General features: G+C 45.7%; 1 pseudogene; it reads right to left on the reverse strand.

Moving 5' to 3' along the window:
- Window positions 1-1,103: 1,103 nt before the first annotated feature.
- On the reverse strand, window positions 1,104-7,729 carry LOC124520646 (60S ribosomal protein L39-like; annotated as a pseudogene).
- Between the last annotated feature and the right edge of the window lie 2,003 nt (window positions 7,730-9,732).

The following is a 9,732-nucleotide window of genomic DNA, read 5'->3' on the forward strand; positions in this document are numbered from 1 at the left end:
CAACATCTGGGGACCCCTAACTCTTTCTGCTTACATAATGTCTTAACCTCTCCCTGGAATGGAATCTTAGACCAGTCAATATGAAATTACCTAATTAGCACTAGAGAGGTAATCTGCCTGACAGACCCTTGTTGTTCCCAAAAGGAGGGTGACCTTGCCACCAAAATTCTGCTCTTTGCTAGTAACTTCCTTGTCCTGCCCCCTTGTGCCTATAAAAGTCTTTCTTTCATTTTGCACAGCTCTTTGGAGCTCCTTTCTATCTGCTAGATGGGATTCTGATTCATGAATCAAATAAAGCCAACAAGGTCTTTAAAACGTACTCAGTTGAATTTTGTTTTTTTAACACAAGGGTTCAGCATTCGCCTCCCAAACCTGAAACCAGAGCTTATTTTGTTTTGTCTGCCAGAAATACTGCAGCTGGTCACTACTTCTCACTAGAGCTCAGCTCTGGGAGCTGTTTTTATCAAGCAGAGCTCCTATCAACAAAGGAAAGGAGAAATTTAAACAAGAAAGGAATAGAATGATTCCTTGGGAAGGACTATGAAATACTGACATGTCCTTTTTTTTTTTTAATTTTTTTTTTAACGTTTATTTTATTTTTGGGACAGAGAGAGACAGAGCATGAACGGGGGAGGGGCAGAGAGAAAGGGAGACACAGAATCGGAAACAGGCTCCAGGCTCTGAGCCATCAGCCCAGAGCCTGACGCGGGGCTCGAACTCAGGGACCGCGAGATCATGACCTGGCTGAAGTCGGATGCCCAACCGACTGTGCCACCCAGGTGCCCCACTGACATGTCCTTTTGAAGCAAAGGTGATTTTAAGATCACATACGAGTTGTTTGAAAACAATACTAATGTTGATTAGAATTCGATTAAGGACAAGTTCTAAGACACTTATACAACAGAGAACTTAATCTTGAACTGAATGAAGATGAAAAGAAAAGAAGAATAAATTGGGGTCAAATAGCCTTATTGGGAAACGAGGAATGCGTGTCCACATCTCTGACAGACTTTGCTTTTTAACTATTCTAATAAACTAGCATGTGTTGTGGAAATGTAATTAAAAGTGAAATGTCTTCTCAACTCAGAAAACCTCTCTACAAAGAAGAGAAAGAAAATAATTTTTTTATTGAATAAGCATTAAACCAGAATGTGATATGCATCTCTGGCCATCTGCTAAAGAGATGGCAGACAGCGGGGAAATCTTGCGCCCTTACAGCTGAGCGGATGCCCCGGTGACATTCGGCAGGTTTTGCAACGTGAACTCAGATGATAGTTGAAGTTAGGTTTGTCTTCTCCTAGGAAACTGCGAGGCAGGGCACCATCTTCCTTGAGGAATACATTTCATAGAGATGGCTCTTGGTCCTCGGGGACACATTTCTGAGCTGTGAGACTGGCAAGAGGCTGATGCAGCCATTAAAAAAAAAGAAGAAAAAAAAAAGATTTACATACGTTTGAAAAACAGAGAAAGAAATTGTGAAAGAAAAGGGAAAGGAAGGTCTCTTTCCTTGTTTCCAAAAGGTAGAATTAAGCCCCTTATCTTTAAGCCTTTTACACATACGGTGGGGTAACTTCTCAATTCACCTAACTCGGTAGATAATGAGGCGGGGAAAAGTAATTCAGTGAATGTCAGGTATGCAGTTTTTCCTCTTTGGCAAAACAGCAGAAACATACTCTTTTTCCGATTGCCTAGACCAGGGTTTCTTAACCACGGCACTATGAGCATTTTGGGGGGCAGATGATTCTGCGTGGTTTGGGATGGGCTTGTGCATTGCAGGATGTTTAGCAGCATCGTGACTTCTCCACCCACTAGATGCCCGTAGGACAACCCCCTCCCCCAACTTATGGCAACTAAAAACGTCTTCGGTCATAATGAAATATCCTAAGCGGAGTGGGGGTGGGAATCGCCCTCGGTTGAAAAGCACCGGTGTAGACAAATGATCAAAACACATGAACCAAAGAGGTAGGTGAGCCTGGGCTGGGATGCCAACAAGCCTTCTGCCCTCACTACCTGAGCCACACCTGTCTGAGGCATGCTGGAGCTGTGGCCTGAGCACGGATATCCCGAGGAACTGAGGGTCAGTCCGCTTAGTGGAAGACATCTCTGTTTGTATCACCCAGCCACCGGTCTCCTTCCCACCCACCCCCCACCTCCCCCGCCCCCACAGCACCTCTGGTCATTCTTTCTCAGTCCTTGTGATGCTGGGAGGAGGGTTAAGACCCGAATCATTGTAGCTCCAGGGCTTGTCTTGTGTCCAAGGCCTTGTCAATCACCGCACTCTATCTTTCCGGCTATGGTGAAAAAGAGGAAAGAGGAATGCTTTTTTGGATGGTTTTGCCTGGCTGTGAGAGTATGATCCTGCAGGCAGCCGCCTGGCCACCGTCATGGGGGAGGCTGACTGAGAATGGAAGCAATTCAGTGGGAAGCAGAATTAAGATAAAAGGCGAAAATATCCTGGACACAAAATTGGAGCCCTGGATCTAGCCATGTCTGAAACCATTGCTTCTGAATTGTCTGTTAATGTGAGTCATCAAAGCCGGGGCTGGGAATCTAGTGGCCAACCTGCACACAGCACTCACAGACCCTTCGAGCTTTCCGTTCTCCCCAAATGGATGGGGACGTGAGGTGGGTCTTAATCCTCTTTTTTTTTTTTTTTTTTTTTTTAGTTGCAAAGATTTTACCTCAAAATATTTACAGTTAATTTTTGTGGTGGTTTTAACACATTTCCACAAATACCTTGATACTTTGCCTTCAAGCAACGGGAGCTACATCTGTCTCCCCTAAGTTATGAACTAAGTAGACAGGGTGACTCACTTGTAGTCAGTAGAGAATGGAAATGTCCCAGTAGTAACTACAATGTCAAGATCTGCAGACGTCACCTGAACTAAGTAGTCAAAGTAAACATCTCTAACAATAATGAAGGATGGTATCATGTCCCCTCTTCCTGATAGATGCAATGAGGAGGGTATTATAGCACATGATATTTCTTCCAAAAATGTACTACCCCAATCTAATCATGGGAAAATATGAAACAACCTACCATGTGAGCGCCTTTCACAAAATAACTGAGGTCTTCAGGTCAAGGTCATAAAAACAAGAAAAGATCAATAAATTGTCAGAAACCAAAGTTAATTACGCAGGCCTGATGACTAAATGCAATATGGAATTTCGTTTGGTTCCTGGAACAGAAAAAAATATTATTGGAAATACATTATTGGGGCCATCGGTGAAATTTTAAAAAGTTTTTAGTTTCATTAATAATTTTGTACCAGTATGAATTTATTAATTTTCATAAATGTACCCTATTAACATTCTCTTCTAAACAGAGCCCATACTAGATAATCCAGTTGAGGGAGTGTGATGTAGGCAACTGCTTAAAAAAGTGTTGAAAGACTTGGAAAGTCAAAGAAAGGATGGGGGAGAAGGGAGGGAGGAGCAAGCCACATATTTGCAACAGCAGAGAGCTGCTACTACCCGTAGGACTAGAGAGATCAAGGGAGAAGGTGGTACCAGGAGGCCAGGAACCAGAGCCACCACCATCGGTGGGAACAGTAGGGGCCAAGGGCAGGCCACCCCAAGATGGGCCACTTTGGCATAAAGATTATTTTGAGTTAAAAGCAATCAAGACCCAGCAGATTCGGAAAAGCTCTTTACCTACCTCCCCTCCCCCCCAACTGCCTAAAAAGAATGTATTTATTTATATTTATTTATTTCTCTATTTATTTTCAGTCAAAAGGTCTCACGTGTTTATTACTGAACCAACCTACAGGTGCAGAAGCATAATAACAGAGAAAAGTCTTCCGTGATACAACAGATCAGGTAGTAGGGAGGTTTGGAGCGTGACGGAGTAGGAACACGTGACCTTCAGGCGGCATAAACGTGTGCCACCTCAGGTACGATCCCGTACAGACCCGGCTTCGTTCTTCTCCAATGCCGCCTCTTGGAGTTGTAGCTGGTGTTATTACCAGTTTTCATCCGAATCCCCTGAGGAATGGGACGATTCTGCTTTTTGGTTTCTTGGCCAGGAATCGCTTGATCCTGAAAGTCTTGTGAGAAGACATGGCAAGAAACAGTCAGCAGCACACGCCATGATGGCGGAGAGGAGGAGAGACCTAAAAGGAATTCGGATTGAGGACCTGCTCCAGGTGGAGAGCTGTAACCCTAGATAACTACAGTATACTGTGAACTAGGCGTGGTCCAAGCAAGGCCTGTTTGATGGAAGCCCTCCATGGCCCATTGTTTCTCGGTGGCCCAGCAAACATTTGTTTACCACACATTTACCTTTTTTCAGTCTTCCTAAAGACCCCATTCCTTCCCTTTGGAGACCCAGACCTTTGAAGACCCGGTTCTGCTTGGTTCAGAATGACATATATACTTCATGCTGCCTGACTGTGTTTGGAATTTCCATGTCTATGTGGATGCTCCCCAGGTCTGTAACTAAATACGATTTTTCTCCTGTTAATCTGTTTCATGTCAGTTTGATTCTTTGTCTGGCTAGCAGGACCATGAAGGGGACAGGAATTCTTGCTTCCTGAGAGAACTGGCCACACTGCCAGAGGAGCTGAGACTGAAGAGGGGGTGTCTGACAGAAGCTGGAGCCTCGGGGGAGCCATGGCCAGAGAGGCCGCCCAATCGCCTCCCAGTGACTTTCATCGGAGAGACTGGAGAAGAAAATCTTTTCCTCTACCCTCTCAGGTTCAGTAACTGGGGGGCTGAGAATTTAACTGACGAAAGGCAGATTAACACGAAAAAAAGGCAGAGTTAGTTTGAGTGTGCAATCTGATTATATGCCAGAATGCTGTGAGGAGTAACTCAAAGAGGAGGTTAGAATTTGGGAGTTTATTTACCTAAGTTAGTAGGGGAAAGGGAGGCTGGGAAAAAAGCTTCTATTGGAAGAACAGATAGGTTTCTTCTTTTTTTTTTTTTAATGTTTATTTTTGAGAGAGAGAGAGGCAGAGTATGAGCAGGGGAGGGGCAGAGAGAGAGGGAGACACAGAATCTGAAGCAGGCTCCAGGCTCTGAGCTGTCAGCGCAGAGCCTGATGTGGGGCTCAAACTCGTGAACTCGAGATCGTGACCTGAGCCGAAGTCGGACACTTAACTGACTGAGCCACCCAGGTGCCCCAAATAGAGTTCTTTAAGAAAGACAAATGGAGGGGTGCCTGGGTGGCTCAGTCGGTTAAGCATCTGACTCTTGAGCTCAGCTCAGGTCTTGATCTCAGGGTCATGAGTTCAAGCCCCATATTGGGCTCCACACAGAGCATGACGCCTTCTCAAAAAAAAAAAAAAAAAAGACACATGGGTTTTTAGGAGAACAAATAAGAGAGAAGAAAATGTGTTGTGATGTTTGTTTATATAGGTGCAGGTGGTCTTTCCGCCATGGAATTCCCCCAGAGAGGGGAAATATGGTAGGTTTACTCTTGGTCTCTCTCCTGGGAGCAGACCTGTCCCTAGCAGGAATTCATGGAAGTTAAATTTCTCAGAAGTTTCTCCTTTTAGTCAGGTAAGGGAAGTTCTGAGGGAGCTTCTTGCTGTATCTGTTGAATCAAATATCTTCAAGTTAAGTTAACTCTGGGGTTTATACCAACTCTGGGGTTCCAAGCAGGTCCTGAGGGGGTTCAGGACATGCTCCTGTCAAATATGACACCGTAGCATATTGAATATTTTAAGCTGAAAGGGTTTGAAAAAACAGAAGCAGTAAGGTCACTGTGAATTTCCTTCTGCCCTTCTCCCAAAACAGGTAATAAAATCCCCATGTGAGAGTTGCCCTCCCTGTACCCCAGGAGAAGACATCCTTATCACCAAAGACAAAGGGACACGGAGAAGCATCTGAACAAATAGGCCTTACTAAGTTTCCCCTGCTGTACTTACCCCATACTCTTTTACCTGCAGTATTTCTTTTTTTGTTTTGTTTTGTTTTTTTTTTCAACGTTTATTTATTTTTGGGACAGAGAGAGACAGAGCATGAACGGGGGAGGGGCAGAGAGAGAGGGAGACACAGAATCGGAAACAGGCTCCAGGCTCTGAGCCATCAGCCCAGAGTCTGACGCGGGGCTCGAACTCACGGACCGCGAGATGGTGACCTGGCTGAAGTCGGACGCTTAACCGACTGCGCCACCCAGGCGCCCCTACCTGCCGTATTTCTACACGACTGCCTACTCTTTGTTAAACCTAGCATAAAAATACTCAGGTTTAACTGTTTCTTTGGGCATCACATAAAACCTATATTAAATAAATGCGTGTGCTTTTCTCCTGTTCATCTGTCCCTGTTGGTCTAATTTTCAGCCCCAGCCAGGAACCCTAGGAGGGTCAAGGAAAACTTTTTCTTTCCCTATGGTCCCCACAGGCTTAACCTAACTGAGGGCCGGTGGGCAAGAGAGCCCGGGAAAAGGAAGTATCCAGACTCTGGGCCCTGAAATTCAGAGAAACAAGAAGCAGGGAATGGTTTTAAGAGCAAACGCACAAATGACTGGCCCATCTCTTTTTCTGTGGTCACCTGTGATCTTACCTTACCGTTTGCCCCATCTCGAGTCCTCCATTATGAAGGAAACAATGCCCACCCCTTAAACAGCAAGCCCAGTGGTTCATTTCTGGGTCTACTTAAATTGCTAACTTGCTGGTACTGCCTAAATAGCGAGCAGAGCTTTGTATTTGAGACACCTCCACCATGTCCCCAACAATCATATACATGAAAACTACCAATTTACGTTGGTTTATAAGCAACACCAAACTGAGTGGTCTTCATGAAACACCCGAATAACACTTGGAAGCTTCTTAATTCACAGTGTAGATGTGACAAGTGTTCCCAGAGATTCGGAATGAAACCATCGTACCTATGGGACAATTGCCCCGCAATTCTAGCAGAGACCAGCCAGGGTACCTGTTTCAAGGTGGGATTCCACCTTCTCTTTCCCCAGAGATCACTGAAGTTCACAAGGGAGAAGCAGAAATCTGGATCGGGATTCTTCAGTCTTAGCCTGCTTAGTGGCTTGTATCTGACATAGGAATCCAACCAGCCACTGTGAATGAAACCACCAGCCATTATGAATCAGAAATATCCCAGTTATGCATTGGAATAAATAATGGGAAAGGCTCTCTGCCGAACTGACAAGAAAGAAGTTTTGGCAGCATCTGCCAGAACCTGCTCATTCTGCAGGAAGAGATAACAAAGCATGCCCTGCCCTCACTAACGCAAGAGCAGAGGCCGCCACTGCCCAGCTCGCTGTTCTCCTTCTGCTTCCGTCCTTACCTTTCCTGTGTGTGGATGTGGGCTTGTGTCCTTCGTGCTTCTCTCAAGGACTTTCAGCTTCTCCTGCAGGAACACATGTTCCTCCAGCCCAACATCTTGGCAAAGATGAGTCTTTCTGCAGCAGGGCCGTTAATGATAGTAGGAGCTGGTGTAAATCTAGGAACCAGGGCACAGGGGAAGGCGGTGACCCAATTACTGACAGCTGTTAGAGCCTCGTTTCTCTGCATTTTAGTTTCCCCAGCAGAGTGGCACAGACACCACCATCATTAACATTTAATTTTGATTTAGTATGTCTGCACTGGCTGGAACAACTAAAGTGCAGCCTGTTGCCTATAAAAGTTCAAGCCCCTTTGAGGTCAGTCTGATCCGCACCTGCTCAGGCCCAAGCGAGGGGGAGAGGACACCGTTCAAGGTCATTCCAATTTCTAAAGGCTTCTTCCTGCTGCAGGTGTCTTGAAAGATAACCAAAAAGCTATGCGAAGAGCTGGGATTACTTATGCAAAACCCTCTTCTTCCTCCCCTGTGGTCACGCTGAGAAAAAGAAGAACTAAGGTTGTGTAATATAGATAGAAGGAACCCAAATACCAACCTTAGTGATGGCAGTTTTTTTAGGTGGGCTAAGTGGTGCAATTTGAACATAACTAAAGAGTGATAAAGATCCTCTCCTTGACCATGCTTTAGATAGGCTCCTCTGAGCTCTCTTTTTGACCAGGCCTGGACTTTGACCTCTAGAACCTGCAGGCTCCCAGCACAAATGATTCCGTCCATTTCCCAGCCCCCCAGAAGCCCCTGCCAACAGACTTGAATATACACATAGTTTCTAATTGCTGGAAGCTGCATGCTTAGGATGACCCCAACCCCCTTTAAAGTATCTGCCTGAGGAATTCCTGTTTCAGCCCAAACCTGGTAACAAAGAGGCCCCAGGAATACCCCCACCCAAAACAGCCACTTTAGAAAGCTTGCAGTTGTAAATCCTTTCTTTCCAGCTTTGAGATGCAGACGTTCCACCACCCAGAACTGCAGGCTCAAGAACCCAGAGCTGTCGAAAAGCAAACTGGCAGGTAAACAACTCAGGCTCTCCCTCCCAGGCGCTGGGCGGCTTGCTCTAACTTGCACCACTACCTCCTGTCACAAAGATACTAGGAGTTTGCTTCTCCTCCAGATAAGCACCCAAGAGTGAGTAATCCCAGTCTGCTGGGACCCCAGCTTGGTCCCCTGCCTACTCCTTCATTCTGGCTTTAATACGTCTGTCACCTCTGCATGGATAGAAGTTGAGCTCAGTTCACACGGGCCCTCTTCCCCACTGCAGTGGTTATTAATGAATAAAGTCTATCCTTGCCACTTCAACTAGCGGCCAGCTTATCTTTGACAAAGGTCAGGTGGTAGGGTCCCCTCCCTGAGGGGAGAAAAAAAAACTTCAAGGCAACCTGGCTATATGCATATATGTATGACAACATCCCTCACGACCTTGTAACATGAGACCACCTAATCAGGCTGCATGTTTGTGTGTTACCATATATGAGAGACAAAGAAATAGAAAATGTATAAAATACTACGCCACGTGGCATTCAGGGCTCAGTTCTTCAGTGGACCCAACTGAGCCCTACCAGCACAAAAAGAGTTGCTTACTGGAGAAAAAAAAAAAAAAAAAAAAAAAAAAAAGCCTTGGTGTCATGATTCTCTGTGCGAGAATCCTGCTACAGTCAAATCCACATGTTCTTGCCCTAGGGAGCAAGGGTTGTTAGATCGCAGTGCTAACAAGGCTAAGGTTATGAACTTGATCTCTGTATGGCTCTGTCCATATCGTGGCTGCATGCGCACACCTCTATCAGGTGTTTCTTTTTTTAAATTTTTTTTTTAATGTTTATTTATTTTTGAGACAGAGAGAGACAGAGCATGAACGGGGGAGGGTCAGAGAGAGAGGGAGACACAGAATCTGAAGCAGGTTCCAGGCTCCGAGCTGTCAGCCCAGAGCCCGACGTGGGGCTTGAACTCACGGACCGCGAGATCACGACCTGAGCCGAAGTCGGACGCTCAACCAACTGAGCCACCCAGGCGTCCCCCTATCAGATGTTTCAAGAGTGCCTCTCGTAGATCAGGAGAGACACCAGATTAGAAAGTAGAGATGGCCCAGCACAAACCATTTACTGCTGGCTTTGTTTTTTTTGTTTTTTGGTATCTCATTACTGCTTTAAGAGCTCAGATATCCAGATGGTGTGGCTTGCAGCCTTCACTCAGCTAGAAGACCACCTTCATGTCTGCCTTCCGCCAAACGCCCTTGTCCCTCTGTGTTAGACATTCCCAATTGCCTTGCCCTTTTAGCGTCTAGCTCATGGTCTGCCTCTTTCACCAGGTCTTTCTCAAAAACTCCACCTCCACTTCTCTGCCTCTAAGCATTTATCTTCGGTACACTGTCTCATTCTGTTACCGTCAGTGGCTCACGGTTCATGTAACTGTGTAAGAAACAAGGACCGAATATTCCAC

Source organism: Lynx rufus, unplaced genomic scaffold (assembly GCF_022079265.1).
Source record: "Lynx rufus isolate CCGP_SWC_20201006 ecotype Redwood Valley unplaced genomic scaffold, mLynRuf1.p SCAF_3, whole genome shotgun sequence".
NCBI classification, from domain to species: Eukaryota; Metazoa; Chordata; class Mammalia; order Carnivora; family Felidae; genus Lynx; species Lynx rufus.